General features: G+C 41.2%; 1 protein-coding gene and 1 long non-coding RNA gene across 15 annotated transcripts in view; one reads left to right on the forward strand and one right to left on the reverse strand.

Annotated features, from left to right (window-relative positions):
- The window catches only part of KIF13A (kinesin family member 13A), a 230,481-nt gene that overhangs the window by 149,297 nt on the left and 63,954 nt on the right, over positions 1–17,230 (reverse strand). The window lies entirely within an intron of this gene.
- LOC108585373 lies at positions 9,490–12,025 on the forward strand. The gene is made up of 4 exons (XR_001901569.3): positions 9,490–9,515; positions 9,937–9,995; positions 10,271–10,384; positions 11,786–12,025. It is a non-coding gene; the product is annotated as an uncharacterized LOC108585373 (long non-coding RNA).

Here is a 17,230-nt window from a genome sequence, read left to right on the forward strand (position 1 = left end):
TTTTGGTCAAGACAGGTCTTGGCATATTGTCCAGGCTGGTCTTGAACTTCTGGGCTCAAGCAATCCTCCTGCCTCAGCCTCTCAAAGTAAGGCTTAGATTACAGGCATTAGTTACTATTCCTGGGTGCTGCAGTGCTTTTCAAGAACACAATTCTTGCAGCTGGCAAGGGGAAGCTATGGTTCCAAGAGAAGACCTGGTAGGGCAAGAATTGAGTAGAGAAGGAAGTAAAGTCAGGAGGATGACAGCCTGGGAGAAAACAGCAGAGGTAAGAAACTCATGGTCTGGATATAATTCAAGAGTAAAGATGCAGAGGTGCTGGGTGAGATAAGATGCTACAGTCGACAAGTGAAACCTAACATTTCAGAGGTAGCACATTTCAGGGTAGTAAACTCTAACCTGGTCATATAGTATGTCTGTGAATTGGAATGGATGATCATTACTTTAATTAATAGCTAACACTTACTGAGCTCTAATTATATGCCAGATAGGTTTCTGTTACTATCTGCTTCAACTCACTTAACATATTTAATGACCCTATACATAAAAACTCTCTTTATTATCATTTTTCAAATAAAAAATACTGAGGTACAAGGTATAGAGATTGTATGACTTTCACAAGATCACAGTTAATGGCATCACCATGATTCAAACCCAGGCAGTCTCTGGCTGGAGCATACTGTACACTTAACTGCTATTGTATATTGCCTCTCTGGCATCAAAGAATTTGGTTGAGAGCTCTTTCAGCTTAGGCTAGGTATTGATTGGATAGCAATCCATGTGGATGTTCAATGATGTGGATCATCCATGCTTACAAGGGTTATCCATGTGGTTAATAGCATGAATTAGCCCTTCTGTGTCCTTCATGAATGTGTAGGAGAAACCTACACAGAGTGAACCTCCAAAAAGGAAAGGCATTTATGGGAAAAAAAAAAAAAAGGAACTGGTATGACAACATGGAGTTAGAAGGCTGCAAACGACTACTTCCTGCTGAGGTAGTAGGAAACTAAGGGCCACTGAAGAGGGGTATAAATAAAGCCACAAAAATGTAGATGCAGATGTGTTGGGAGCAAATCCTAGGCAGAAGGACAGCTGGAACAAAGCCAGAGTGCACAGGATATGTTCAGAGAACAGCAGGTAGACAGAATGTAATTGAGAGCCATACAGCTGGAAGAACAGACAAGAACCAAATCGCAGACAGCACTGACTGCCATGATGACTCAGCCTTTTCTCAGAAGAAATTGCCACAGATGGTTTGCGCAATGGGAATGACATGGCCAGATCTGTTTTAGGAGGGTGAGACTCAAGCGTGAATTAAGAGGCCACACCATCTAGAGTCAGCAGTGAGACATGCACTGGTGAGCCTCTGCCTGGCACCAACTGCAGCCCTCACGGTGTGTTAAGTTAAGACACTACCGCAAGGACAAGACACAAAGTAGGGCGGAAAGACAGAACACAAAGACAACTTGAAGGAAAAATCTGTAAGACGTGTTGAGTGCTGTGCTCCCTCCACCTAGCCAGTCCACCACGTCTACAAAGATTGAATCACTGCCCCACAGCATGAAGGGACTTTGCGCATGGGACTTCAGTAGCAGATCTCGAAGCAGACCTGATGGAATGGATGAAGAAAAAATGGTTTCAATTCGTTTGATACTTATTATATTGTTGACAGTTTTAAAAATTAATTGAGGCCGGGCATAGTGGCTCATGACTATCATACCAGCACTTTGGGAGGTCACGATGGGAGGACTGCTTGAGCCCAGGAGTTCAAGATCAGCCTGAGCAACATAGTAAGACCTTGTCTCTACTAAAAATTGTTTTTAAAAATCAGCCAGGTGTGATGGTGCGTGCCTGTAGTTCCAGCTATTCAGGAGGCTGAGGTGGGAGGATCACTTGAGCCCAGGAGATTGAGGCTGCAGTGAGCCATGGTTATGCCACAGCACCCCAGCCTAGGTGACACAGCGAGACTCTGTCTTAAAGAAATAAAATTAAAATGAACTCAAAATACACTTGCAATTTTAAAAAATGCTAATCCTGATATGCCTTCTTTAAAAAAAAAAAACCTGCTTCTTTTTAAAAAATTACCGATCTATTTTCATTTTCAATAAAATGCAAAAAGAAAAACAACTAATTTTGTACTGAAGTAGATAGACTTGTGGTTTGTTTTTGGACTACTTTGGTATATTTGAACTACTTCCTTCTGGCATAACTATATTTGGCTTAAAGTTCTTCAAGCTATAATGAAGCACAGTGGTGAGGAGTTCAGGATTGGGGGTCAAACAATCCTAGCTCTGCCATGATCTAGCCATGTTGACCTTGGACAAGTTTACTCAACCCCTGAGTCTCAGCCTCTAAAATGGGAGTAGAAGAGCACTCCTTCAGCACTGTTGAAGGATGTCATGAGGTGACGTGGGTAATGCTGTACACCATTAGCATGCAGAGTTACTGCTCAATAAATGTTAGATGCTATTACTGTTGTTACAACAAATATTCCTCCTGAATTATACATGCAAAATGTCAACATTGCTCAAACGAAATTTCCTCTAGGAAAAGGGTACTGGGAGCTGAAGAATGACAGAATTTCTAAAACAGGGTTCTTTCCCTTAAGAAAAAAAGGTTTTTTGGCTGGGCACGGTGGCTTACGCCTGTAATCCCAGCACCTTGGGAGGCCGAGGCGGGTGGACCACCTGAGGTCAGGAGTTTGAGACCAGCCTGGACAACATGGTGAAATCCCGTCTCCATTAAAAATATAAAAATTAGCCAGGTGTGGTGGTGCATGCCTGTAGTTCCAGCTACCTGGGAGGTCTTGAGGCAGGAGAATCGCTTGAATCTGGGAGGCGGAGGTCACAGTAAGCTGAGATTGTGCCACTGCACTCTAGACTGGGCAACAGAGTGAGACTCCGTCTCAAAAAAAAAAGAGAGTGAGAGTGGGGGAAAAAAAACTCTGGAAAGAATTACATAAATATGTATAAAGTTGGACATATTTATAAGAACTAAATTATGATATGAATTTCTTTAGAAAAGAGCCAAGAGCAGTATGCTACAAACACTTCAGGACAACCACCCCTGACATCTGGTCTCACATACAGCCACACCTACATGTAAGGTACAATACAGCTGCATGACAGTGAAACTGAGGCCAAGGTAGCTGACAAAATGGACATAGGAATAATAGTCTAAAATTTAACAACAGTCCGTATTTAAAAATAGATCCAATATTATAAAATTTGCATGTACTTCCCAATTTGGTAAGTAGCAGGTATTGCCCATATCGCTAGCTAGAGAACCTGGAAGTACTGTCTCATGACCTGAAAAGCTGGCAATAAAAGGTGAAGCAAACACATGGTCTATATGTGTATTTTCAAAATTAGAAACAGAAACCAAGGGACCAAACAGCTTTCAGTTTCCTTTCCCAAAACAACTTGAATTTCCAACTGAGTACCAAAAAGTAGGATATTATTACCAATGTAAGAGGTATCCTACAGGCCAGAATCAAGCATTTATTGTTTAATAGTTTGACTACTGAAATGAATAGGGAGACAAGATTTTTTTTTAAATTAACTGTTGGTTTTTGTCAAAACTGTTTTCTGCAATAAAGATGTGCCAACTTTATAACAGAAGCAATAAACTTCTGAAATAAAGTCAGTAACAGCAAAGTCTTAAAATTTTCACCACAGGGTTTTTAATAAATTCAAGGGTTCTTTTGGGTTGTCGTTGTCGTTTTGAAACGGAGTCTCACTCTGTCGCCCAGGCTGCAGTGCAGTGGCGCGATCTCAGCTCACTGCAAGCTCTGCCTCCTGGGTTCACGCCATTCTCCTGCCTCAGCCTCCCAAGTAGCTGGGACTACAGGTGCGACTGTTCTCATCCTAAGCACTTATTAGCACATAGATGATGCTTATTAAATTGTACTGAATACACCAATGGAACCCTCACTTCCTATTTCTTTATCTGGGACATGCCACCCTTGTTGAATTTTATCATGCATCTTCAACTCTCTTTTTTCAGTCTCTAACTTCACGTTTGTTTTTAAAACTATCTTACAGTAAGTCTATTGACGGCTGGAAGAAGGGATCACATGAAAATAAACATCCTCCCAGTAATGGTTTGGAAGCACTGAGAAAAGGTTACTTGTTTCTCATGGTATCCTCCCTGTCCAGGTACTGGCGTCTGAACAGAGAAACTCCAAACAGACACTGATGGTAAAAGGAGAATTTGTTGAGAATACATTTCTATAATTTCTCCTTTTCAGAACTCTTCTGAAACTTCAGACTTCCTTATAACTAATCTTTTTTATTTTTTAATTATTTTTACTTTTTATATGAGATAGGGTCTCACTATATTGCTCAGCCTGGTCTTGAACTCCTGGGTTCAAGTGATCCTCCCAAAGTGCTGGGGTTACAGGTGTGAGCCACAGTGCTCAGCCAAATACATATATACATTTTTAAGCATCTTGTAGCTTCTGAATAAACTGAGACTGGTCCCTTTTACTAAGAGAATACTCTGAACTCAGAACAGCAAAGGGCAGGCAGGACGGGATCAGGAGAGGAGCAGGGAGCTAGAACGCAGCTGTTCCCAGGACAGATTCTGAAACATTCTATGAGTTTGGAAAACTCATAGAATTTTCAGAATTAGTGTATACTAATATTTTATACACAGTGGGCACTCAATAATTAGTTGAGTATTTTTCTTTTCAATGAATAACTTCTTATTCTTAAAATAATCTTGTATGGGTACTTCAAACATTCCTTGCTCTTACAGCGATTTAGCCACATGGAGCTGGAGCCTGTTCTGAAAAGTGCAAAATGGAAAAACTTCACCATTATTAAAAAGTTCCACCCCTGCTGTTCCAGCAGGATAAACTAGATTTAGGAGAAATGTTACACTGAGAGGCAGGTGAGGACAAAGAGTTGCCTGTGTTTATTTCATCCATGTTTTCAACTCAAAGGATGCATAAGGAGGGGATGGTCAACTCAGCTGAGCCCTGGAAGATGCAGGGTGTTTGTCAGGAACATCAAGGAAGAAAGGATCTGGTGTCAATCCAATGAGGGGGGACTGACTAAGTAAGTCATTCATCGACAATCTCCTGAAACTGAAGGAAAATCCAAAGGGACCGGGATTGATGGAGACACAAAATGGGACAGAAAGGAGAGCAGAGGAAACCAACTTTCAGGAAAGTGGTTATTACCTGGTCGAAATCTGGAAACACCACCCATCCCTGAGCTCATCAAAGCACAGGCTGAGGCTCAGTGCCAGCCTGTTTGTAAACTTGCTGGGTCCCAGAGGAGAGAGAACAATGTCTTCCAAGGTATGGGCCACAATCTCACCTTCCTTTAGAGGTCAGATGCCATGATACCTCCCTCCCCTCAACACTTACAAAAGTATCAGTCCCTGATGGAATTAAAAAGGAAAAAGAAATGGTCCTTTATCACAGATGTTTCCAGAAGCACATAGTCCAAGGCCATTGCTTAGTCTAAAGAATGTTCAGGTTAGAAGGCAAATCTCAAGTACTAAATGCCAGAATAAGTGAAACATTTTAAATTTTTATTGCTTTTAAACTACATTATTTATAGTGACCCTTGTTTTTCACTAAAAAAGTGATGCTATCCCTTCTGAAAGTTTTTAAAATATGCTGCCCGGAAGTTGAGTATAATTAATTTAGAACAGATTTTCATTTCTATGCAATCAACCAGTTAATATAATAAAAAGATTACAATAAAATGCAAAACTTGAGATGAATACGAGTATATCCACAATAACTATTAATTTAAAACAATAATGCTTACATGGTCTACATGTGTATTTCCAAAATTTAAATCATACACATGCAAATGGGAAGTTTTATAAGAAATATGATGTTATTTTATGTAATCACTATCCACTAATAACGGATCCTCAGCCATTTTTTCAAATGTTGTCAAGGAAAGTAACACCTGAAATATCCTTCTGAAAGACAACACACAGACGACTCCAGCCACGGGTCACAGGCATCAGGTAAAGCGTGTGGCAGGGTCTCTGTGGGGCAGGGTCTCTGTAAAGTGTTCTCCAGGCCACCTCACAGAGCTTCTGCTGTTAATCACCATGGCTGCAATTCCCAGTTTGGGCAAGCCTAGTAAGAAACTCACCCTGCTTTAACCAAAACAAAATCAAGCAGAGAAAGCATGGCTCTTGTGCAATTCTCTTGTCATGTCTTCAAAGGTATCACACAGTGAGGCTTTCCAAAAATGCAGCATGAAGCACCAATACTTGATTTAAAAATCAAGAATTAAGCACCCCTGTGCGGTCATTCTCAGGATAAAATACACACTGGTCTATCTGCCACTATTAAAGACTTGACTTCAATTAATACATCCTTTGATGGACTCATACATTTAATTACCTGATTTTGGTTTTATTTCCAAGATTGGTTTTCCATTTATGTGAGAGCTTGTACCTTGAGAGCATTTATCTATGGTAGAATAAGAGATAACATATTTGACTTTTCTACTTTAGGGGGAGTCACAACCAAACTTCATGCTCCATGTAACAGCTTCAGGGTTATTAGCTGAATAATGCCTCGGGTTATAGCTGAGCCACACAAATGGTCTTTTATGAGAGTCAGTCCAGGATGGTGGCTGGGAGCAGGGATGCAGAAGCCAGACTGCCCAGGTTCCATTCTTGCCTCTATCACTTTGTAGGGACCTTGGACCTGGTGCTTAAGCTCTCAGTGCCTCAGTTACCTCACCTGTCAATAGAGCTGTTGTGGGGTTAAGTGAATTAACATATTATAAAGCTTTTAAAGGCGGCAGAGTAACACACATGATGCAAAGCCCTCTCATTTTTGGCCATTTATTTTACCTACAAACTTCTTTTCTCCATCTTCCACAGAAGCAGCTATCATTGCCGATGCCAGATGCTTGCAGTTTGACAGCATGCAGGACCTGCCACCTTGAGGACTCTGGGAGCAAGAGAACCCCTGACTCAGCAGCCTACTGATTCTGTAGGACATCTGTGCAGAACCATGTAGTTTCAATGTCACATAGAGTTGAATCACCAGGACAGGAAAATTACAGTTCAGGCCAGCCACAGTGGCTCACGCCTGTAATCCCAGAACTCTGGGAGGCTGAGGCAGGTGGATTGCTTGAGTCCAGGAGCTTCAGACCAGCCTGGGCAACATGACAAAACACCGTCTCTACTAAAAAGACAAAAATTAGCCAGGCATGGTGGCAAGAGCCTATAGTCCCAGCTACCCAAGACGCTGAGGTGGTAGGATCATTGCAGTAAGCCAAGATGGCACCACTGCACTCCAGCCTGGGTGACAGAGTGAGAGCCTGTCTCAAAAAATAAAATAAATAAAATAAAATAAAATAAAATAAAATAAAATATTACAGTTCAAATGAATCCCATGTCTATTACGAATGAGATTTTAGGAGGCATGCTAAGTGGGCAGGATGGCATTTCTCATCCTCATTCCCAATACAGACCTGGGAGCTACAAATGAGTCTCTGCCAATGACATGTCTGTGACAAAAGTCACACTAGTGGCAAGAGTTCATGGCAGTATTATTCTCTAGGTTAGGAACTATGAGATTAAAAATCTTCATTGTCGACAGCAAACTAGGAATACAAGGATTTTGATTCTAGATCTACATAAACCTAAAAGCAGTCAAAGGGGGATCCATGGACCCATTTTAAATTACATCCAACCACACTACAGAATAAATAAATGGGTAGGTAATAAGGAGCTTGCCCTCATGTGAAACCTCACTGTGTATATGATCTCCCTATAATGCCTGTTACCTTCCCAGAACAGAATTCACTATGAGGCAAACCTGAGACCAATCTAAGGCTTGCTAAAATAAGGATGCAAGTTTCCCTGTTATGCTACAAACCCCACCAGGCTAGCTGCCATGTCTGAATCGGTTTTTGTTACCTCCATTCCACTAAGAGCATTTTATTTGAGTGTACTATTTATGTAGTTAAAAAGAAACAAATCTTTTATCCATTAGACAAACTCACAACATAGACCCAATACCATTATGATGATAGAATTCTTCAGAATAACATAGTCTCCTCAAATTGTATAGGAAACTCATTATTTGTGCAAGATATTTAGAGATTCACAACAACAGGAAAATACAAATGAATGGACAGGTAAAGAAAATTTATTTAGTTTAGAGGAGAGCCCCAGGTATGAACAAGTGGCATTAAACTTTGCAGATTCTCCTCCTATTAATACAACCCTGAGTATCATTTGTGAAGGGTAACAGTCGTGTAATACTGCATTAGCAACTTTGTTCTCTCTTGCAAAAGGCATGAAGAAGAAGGGAAGAATCTGTCAAATATTCTAAACTCAAAATCTCAATCACAAAAGCTATAAATAAAGCCACCATTACTAATGCAATACTTGAATGGACCAGGTCAACTTTAGGGGGAAAAAAAAAGTTCCCCACTAGACACTGTGCCCATAACCCTCATGGAGCTGCCACTGGGCTTGGTGTTGCTGTCCCCAAGGTCACTAGAGACTGTGCTGCATCTCCGTGATGCCAGAACACTTTACTCACAGATTCCACTCCATGGGAAGGAGGGAAACGGAGGGGGAACTAATATTATTGAGCATATTCTACATTTTACACATGATTCTTTTTGGAGACAGAGTCTCGCTCTGTTGCCCAGGCTGGAGTATAGTGGCACGACCTCGGCTCACTGCAACCTCTGCCTCCTGAGTTCAAGTGATTCTCCTGCCTCAGCCTCCCGAGAAGCTGGGATTACAGGCACCCGCCATCACACCCAGCTAATTTTTGTATTTTTAGTAGAGACGGGGTTTCGCTATGTTGTCCAGGCTGGTTTCAAACCCCTGGCCTCAAGTGAGCCACCTGACTCGGCCCTAAAGTGTTGGGATCAAGGCGTGAGCCACCGCACCTAGCCTTACACATGGTTCTTGACACCTTATCTTATTCATCAATCCTTACCACTACTGAGGTGGACTCATTAGCCCCATTTCTCAGATGAGTAAACTGCTCACAAGACTAAGTAAATGGCAAAACCAGGATTAAAACCAAGTTCAGGACCTTTAATATATCCCCTTAACACCACAGCTAACTTTGCAACCAGAAATATCTTTTCCAAATACATTTCCTATCATTCCCCTGGCCTAAAATCCCGCAACAATGCTTTAATGCACTTGGAATAAACAAATACCAAGTTCCTGATTGTCGTCCGTAGGATATGGTAAATGCTGCCCACCTTTCCCAGCTCCCATTTCCTTTCCGCCCTCCAAGAATTCATAACACTTCCACTTTGGAGGCTTCATGCTCCTGGCCCCTCTGCCAGGAATACCCTCCCCTGCTGGTTCTTTTTCCCCCTTGGTCCGGAGAGACCTTCCCTGACCTTCCTGTCTTGGACTTCCATTTCCTCGTGGCACCTGTCGCACTTTCTTTGAGTCATGGTTTATTGTCTGTCTTGTCCCCTTTACAGAGCTGCACCAATGGGATGCCTAGGTCTGCCATGCTTGGTGTCAGGGACCCCACATCAGGCACATGGTAAGCACCCAGCCTGACTAGACACACCCATCTCCTTCCAGGCAGAGGCCGGGTCACACTCACCCTGGGTTCTCTCCTATCAGGTCTGGCATAGTGCTTGACATGCAGTAGAGGACAAATGTTTATTGAATACATACATACATGCATAAGAAGAGTCTCAGAACTGTAGACCAAAAGAATGTAAATGTCCCACACTGCCATTTATGTCAAGCTGTACTTAAATGGCAGCCTATTTTTATATAAATAACAGTTACATTTATTTTACTACTACAGAAAAATGATTATTTTATGTCTGTTAACTACTAATTTGGAGTCCTTTTCACAGGAATGTGTTGTTGGCTTATTTACTGGATCACTCAGTAGCTCTTAAAGTGGCAGGTATCAAGTGAGGAAGCTAATTCCCACTTCTGGGTCTCAGCAGGTATGTGTGCCGAGTCATCTAAATGGACCTTGTGTTTTCTTGGGGCTGCCTTCCTACAGGTAAGAGAGGTATCACTTGGAGTTGAAAGCGCTCCCATCCCCAGGCATCTGCACAAGAAGCTCCCTCTGCCTGGAACACCCTCTCCAGGGCTTGCTCCTCAGAGGAGTATTCCCCGTACTCCCTACGCTGACGTTGCCGCTGCCTGCACCACCTCCATCCCACCTCCATCCTGCTTGGCCCTGTCACTCCGTCTCCTATTATTCGGCTTTGTTTTCTTCTCAGCACCTTTCACCACGTTAAACCATTTCATTATTTATTTGCTTGTTATCCACAGATCTCCCCCTGGATCTGATAGTTATAAGATCCATGGAAAGAGAAGCTTTGTCTATCTTGTTCCCTGATACATTCCCAGTGCCTACAGCATTGTCAGGCATGAAATAGTCACTCAGTAAGTATCTCTTAAATGAACGGACGGATGCAGTCCTTGGCTCACATCAGCGGATCACTAGTAACATTTGAGACAGTGGTGATGTTTCCCTGAAGAACTCCACTCTTTGGATTGAAGACCAAGTAAACATACATACAGTGCTGTGTTTTTACAAATGCTTTAATAGTGAAAATTGTGAACACATACGAACGGAATGTGAACAGCATCACATAACATCACAAAACATCACACCACATCACATAACAGTAGAAAGTATCCCTCTTCAACAATTACCAGGCTGGCACGGTGGCTCACGCCCATAATCCCAGCGCTTTGGGAGGCCGAGGCAGGCGGATCACGAGGTCAGGAGATCGAGACCATCCTGGCTAACATGGTGAAACCCTATCTCTACTAAAAATACAGAAAACGAGCCGAGCGTGGTGGTGGGTGCCTGTAGTACCAGCTACTCAGGAGGCTGAGGCAGAAGAATGGCCTGAACCCAGGAGGTGGAGCTTGCAGTGAGCCGAGATCCTGCCACTGCACTCCAGCCTGGGTGACGGAGTGAGACTCTGTCTCAAAAAACAAACAAACAAACAAACAAAAAACAATTACTAATACATGGCCAGTCTTGTGCAGGTGAAGTACTATGTACTCAATGCTGCTGAAATCAGACCATTAAGAGAATTTCAGAAGTTATATTAACGTACGATCCAAGGTGGATTCATATTCAATTCAGGGAAACAAACTAGCAGATTATAAATTTCCAAAGGGCTCATCTAAGTTTCACATGGTGCTGAGAATAGTAATCACTTCTTTTCCCAGAGATTTCAACCCTCCTGTATCCAGAAGTAAGAAAGCTAAGAGTACCAAAAATAGATGTTCTACAGCCCCAAGGGGTCAGCCATGTCTCCACTCCTAATACACTCAGTGGCTGCTTTACCCACCCCGATTTGACCTGTTCTATTATCTAGTTTTCCAGCACACACAGCAGATACGATAGCTAACAAGCAGGGCTGTGAGAGAGGGTGGCAGCCGAACGGTGTCTCCTGGCAGCCCAATCCTGTGACAAGAGATGAAAGCTGAGGGCAACCCAAGCCCCTTTCACCATGTGGAAAGTAACGGATGCTCATGATGACATCCAGCAGCCTCTGGCTCTGCTACGACAGTGCAGAAATACAGCAAAACAGTGAAGGGCTAGTGTTTGAAGGAATAAGCTCCAGTGATCTGAAAAATTAACTTTGATTAAAATACTCATGGGAGGGAAGACATAAGCAGTAGGTTGAGTTAGAAAAATTTTTTTTGTTGGATGAGGATTTTAGATAAATATTCTAGACAATTTCAATGATTTAGGATTCAGCTTGCTTGGTTTCTGTTTTAGTATTTTGATCAAAAGGGTGTAATTACATGTAGTTTTCGTTCCAGTCTCTATTACGTGGTCAAGGTCAAGAAAACAGGAGTGACCAACAGAAGAAAACACACTCCAACGAGGCACGAAATGAAAAGTTGCAACTGGGTATGGCCAAATCAGCAGGCCTGAAACCTGTCATGAAACATGTCTAAAAAAAATAAAAGATAAACTAGCATCCATAGCATCTTCACCTTCACTTCTCCCCCACTTACCAAAAACGAAAGAAGGGAAGAAGAGAGGATAGGAAGAACACTTTTTTCTTTTACAATCATCAAGGAGAACGATCATTTTCATTAGTGTTTTTATACACAAAATCTTTCTCTGCTTGAGACATTAAAAAGAAAATTTTGGTCTGGGCCCTTTTGGTTGGCTTCCTACTTTTCTGGAATACCATTCCAAGGACAATGACTATCCTTTCAAAGCTGAGACCTCATTCTTTTCATCTATTTACAAAATTACTTATTCACTCTGTTTTCATGTAAAAGTAATATGTGGCTGGGTGTGGTGGTTCATGAAGCCTGCAATCCCAGCACTTTGGGAGGCCGAGGTGGGTGGATCACCTGAGGTCAGGAGTTCGAGACCAGCCTGGCCAACGTGGTGAAACCCCGTCACTACTAAAAATACAAAAATTAGCTGGGCGTGGGGGCGTGCACCTGTAATCCCAGCCACCCAGGAGGCTGAGGTAGGAGAATCGCTGGAACCAGGGAAGCAGAGCCTTCAGTGAGCCAAGATTGCACCACTGTGACTCCAGCCTGGGCAACAGGGCAGGACTCCGTCACTAAACTAAACTAGTAATATGTATTGCTTAGAATAAATGTTGTAAATTGAAAGTGAACTGTAAATAAGTTTGCCCTTACAGGGTCACATCCTCCTTCAAGATAACTGCTATCCTAAGGTACTGAAAAAACTCCACTGCAATCCTGAGGCCTAGGTAAATGGAACCAATGTAAATAATTAAAAATACATAAATGACACCTTTCCCAAACAGTATTCAGAGAAGGATTACTGCAGCAAGGCACACTAATGTTAATGGTAGTTCAGAGTAGGGGGTCCCATAATCAAACATTTTTTTTAACTCCTGCCTCTATAAGCCCCCAACTTAAAAATTCTCAAAGCATGATAGCATATCAAGTGCACTGAGAAGTTGTGCAATAAATAAACCAATTTAACTTTATTTTACTGCAGAGACATTCTTCCCTGCATGGCAAACATTAGCATCCAGTTCAAGGGACCACACTTCAAGGAAAGCTGAACAAATCTCAAGTAACAATAACCAGCTAAGACAGAAAAATACACTCACAATCTCCACTTCACGAAGGAGGAAAAACATACTCAGAGATCTACTTTTAAAAATGTCAGAGGACCATAACAATGATGCCAGTAGCCCCTTAGTACAATCTTTCCAGAAAGTTTTTCTAAATTTGAAATAAATGCAAACAGTTGAGTTTTTTATTTGCACTTTGGTCATTTCCACTGGGGTATTTTAAAATGAGACAATGGGTGTGCCCCTTCACTGACTCCCTCAGTGAGGACACAATGGAACAGAACATCTGCCAATAACTGATGAGAATCAAGGTGGGGAGAGGAAGGGAGAAGAATGCCCTTGGAAAGCCAAGTGCGGGAAGAACAAAAACTCTTGGTGTCTCCTGTGCTCTGAAGACTAGCCTGCTTCTGCTTACACCATTTGGGCTCCTGGATGGCCCCAATCTACCTAAAGCTCTAAAGCTTCCCCCAGTAGAAGTTTTGGTTTTTTGCTTATAGACATTTCACTTTTCCTGCAAGTCCTATTAGTTGAGTGACTAAAAAATCTACAGAGTTTACTTATAGAAGTACTTTTATTGATTAATCCGAAGAGAAACTTCAGCTTTTAAATCAGGAAAAAAGGGGCATCAAACACAATACACTGAACTTTTAATTAACAACATTGGAAGCATCATTGGGCCCACAGCAATTTAACTCACTTCAAGTCCAATTTAACTTATTTCAAGTCACTAGAAGGAGTGACCCCAGGGAAGGGCCGTCCACAAGATCCTGCAGACACAGGGCTTTAACTCGAGACCTAGGAGACTTAGCTCAACAGCCAATGGTCCCTGCAAAAGTCCATCACAGTCCATTCTCTAGAAGGTCTCCAGAAATGAGAACATCCAGTATTTCCACTAAGGAAAGCAAACCATTTGGAAATTCCTAACCCCCAACTCAAGGGATCTGCAGCAAGGTGACCTGCAGAGTTTGGAGTCCATGTTGTTTTCCAAATACCAGTGAAGAAACAAACCTGGAGGATGGAAAAATAAACCATGGTACTCCATGCAATGCAATAGTTTACAGCAATGGAAGGACATTAACCACAGTTCCACACATCAATGTGGATGAATCTCAAAAAAATAATGTTGAAAGAAGAAAGCAAGGCCATGAATAACATATTCAACATGATTCTATTACATAAATTCACCCAAAAGGGCAAAACTAAAAATATATCACTTGGGGATATACAGTTAAATGCAAAACTTAAAAAAAAAAAAAAGAAAGAAAGAAATGATAACCATAAAAATCAGGAAAGTGAGGTTATTTAGAAGGACACTCCTTTGGGTCCACTCTTCTAAAGCATGGGTTATCTGTTTTTTTAGCCAGATGGAGGGTATGTGGGTATTCATTTTTATTATAATTCTTTAATTGCACATATTTCTTCTTTTTTTAAATTAAAAAAAATAGAGATGGGTCTCACTATGTTGCCCAGGCTGGTCTCAGACTCCTGGGTTCAAGCAATCCTCCTGCCTCAGCCTCCCAAAGTGCTGGGATTATAGGCGTGAGCCACTACACCCAGCCTGCACATACGTTTATCACCTTCGTATATATTTCACAATTTTAAGAAGTAAGCAAGGCCAGGTATGGTGGTTCACACCTGTAATCACAGCACTTTGGGAGGCTGAGGCAGGTGGATCACTTGAGCTCAGAAGTTCAAGACCAGCCTGGGCAACATAGTGAAATCCTGTCTCTATAAAAAATTACAAAAATTAGCCAGGCATGGTCGCAGGTGCCAGTAATCCCAGTTATTCAGGAGGCTGAGGCAGGAGAATCGCTTGAGTCACAGAGGTGGAGACTGCAGTGAGCCAGGATTGCGCCACTGTACTCCAGCCCAGGCGATGGGATTGAAACACTGTCTCTAAATAAATAAATAACAATAAAAATAAAAAGTAAGCAGTGATTCTCTCCAAATATAAAAATTTAAAATTTAAAAATAAAGTAGATGACTCAGGAGACTTCAGTTAGGAGAGATTAATCAACTATGGGAAGGTCAAGAATGCCCCTGGAATTCAGTAAGTCTTCACAATTAAAACAGGAAATTCTATTACATCTTCCCTGTTCCAAAGACCTGGAGGCTGCCAGGCATGAATCCCTGGGTTTGGTGTTTTTTTTTTTTTTCTTTTTTTCTTTTCTTTTCTTTTTTTTTTTTTTTTGCTGGTCGGTAATTTAGGTTTTTTCATGTTTGTGGAAAGATAATATATGGTTATTGGGGTGACCCTCTTCACAATTACTGCACTAAGAAACAGAAATTTTCAAATGGCACTTAAGATAAATGAGAAGGGCTAGTAAAAAGGGAGCAGACCAAAATCTTTCACAAGCTGCATCAAGAATCACATAAAAGCTTTTTAGCCCTTTCTCAATTTCCTCTAAGTCTTCAATCACCTTTTCACCAATGTCTGAGTTAAGAATACACTAGACATCTTCATTTCTTATCTCAGATGTCAGTGAGGGCATAACTCTCAAAAACCTTTCCCTAAGATTCAATCAGCTTAGCAGCCCAGGAGAATGATAACCAGTATTTACACGATAAGCCCTCTCAGGTCAGGCCCAGTCCTCAACCCTGTTGTATCTTCAGCACCCACTTCAATATCTGACACATGGAAGAGCTGAAAAATCTTTTACTTTAAGATACAACTCTCATATAACATGTTCACTGGTTAAAAATACATATGTACACGACTCCAGAATTTTAAAACTATTTTTAAAACTTTAAAAAAATTATCAGGATCACTGAATAAATGTATGTTAAAGCCGTGAGATATTTGAGCAGAGATGGTATTTCTAAGCATGTATTTCAGAAACCATTTGCTCACGTGCTCAGAAAAGCCACTTACACAGGTTCCAGCAGGACCCATACTTGATCTGGAACATTTTCCTAACGCTAATTACAATACTAGTTAGAGCTGGTGACAATAGACATTTTGGGGATTTTTCCAAACAATCTCTAGTCATGGACTTGAAATAAGTTAAATTCTTATGGGCCCAATGATACTTTCAATGTTGTTAATTAAAAGTTCAATGGATTAGTGTGTTTGATGTCCCTTTTTCTCCGATTTAAAAGCTTCTCTTTGAATTAATCAATAAAAGTACTTCCATAAGTAAACTGCAGATTTTTTTAGTCACTCAACTAAATGGACTTGCAGGAAAAATGAAATGTCTATAAGCAAAAAACAAATCTACTGGGGGAAGCACCTCTTAAAGCTTCCATTTATGTTACACTAAATATTCTTTTTTTTTTGCCCAATTCTTCCTTACAAATGCAACAGAACAAGAACGAAGAGTTATAGGAAGGATGGCATGATAAGCCGAGAAGTGGATGAGAAGGGGCAAGACAGAGAAAAACGAAAACTTAAAAGGTGGCTGCTAAGAAGCAAAGTCTTCCAGATGTGGATGGGAACATACTGAGATAATTATTTTTGCATTCCATGTACAATATTTTCTTTTATTAGTGATCATAGCTGGGTCTGGAATGAAAACTTAGCTGATTCAGAAGTGACAGCAACAAATTTCTACAACACTTAGGTTAACTGATTTCCCCACACCATATGATGGGTAATATCTAAAAAGACAGGAAATAGATGGATATAGTCCTAAGAAAATTTAGTATCTTTATATACAAGCTTCATATCTGAATCAAATTAAATTCCCTCCTTCCTCTAAACACGCTCCCCCCAAAAAGAAAAAAAAATCAACAAATGCTTCTGATGTATCCATCAGATATCTGGGAGAATAATATCCAAGTGGAGGGGCAGACAAGTGCAGAAACACTGAGGCAAGCGCATGCTTGGAGGTGAAGATGTTAGGAAACAGCCTCCTTTGGGATGTATTCTGAAGTTAGAGTGAAGAGATTTGCTGATGAGTTGATTTGAGGTGTGCAGGTCAGAGAGGAATCACTGAGAACAAAGTTTTTCCGCTTGAGCAGGAGGAAGAATAGGGTTGCCTTTTACTGAAATGAGAGGCTGTGGGAAGAGCTGATTTGGTGGAAGAAATGAGGAATTTGGTTTCAAACATGCTAACTTTGAGATGCTAATTAGACATCGCAGCGAGGAAGGCAACATGAGGTCAAAATAAAGATGACACTTCAAGCTATGGACCTGCGTGAGATTATTCACTGTCTTGTGTGGAGTAAATACACATGGTTTCTCCATCATCACTTT

The sequence above is a fragment of the Papio anubis genome, chromosome 6 (assembly GCF_008728515.1).
Source record: "Papio anubis isolate 15944 chromosome 6, Panubis1.0, whole genome shotgun sequence".
NCBI lineage: Eukaryota > Metazoa > Chordata > Mammalia > Primates > Cercopithecidae > Papio > Papio anubis.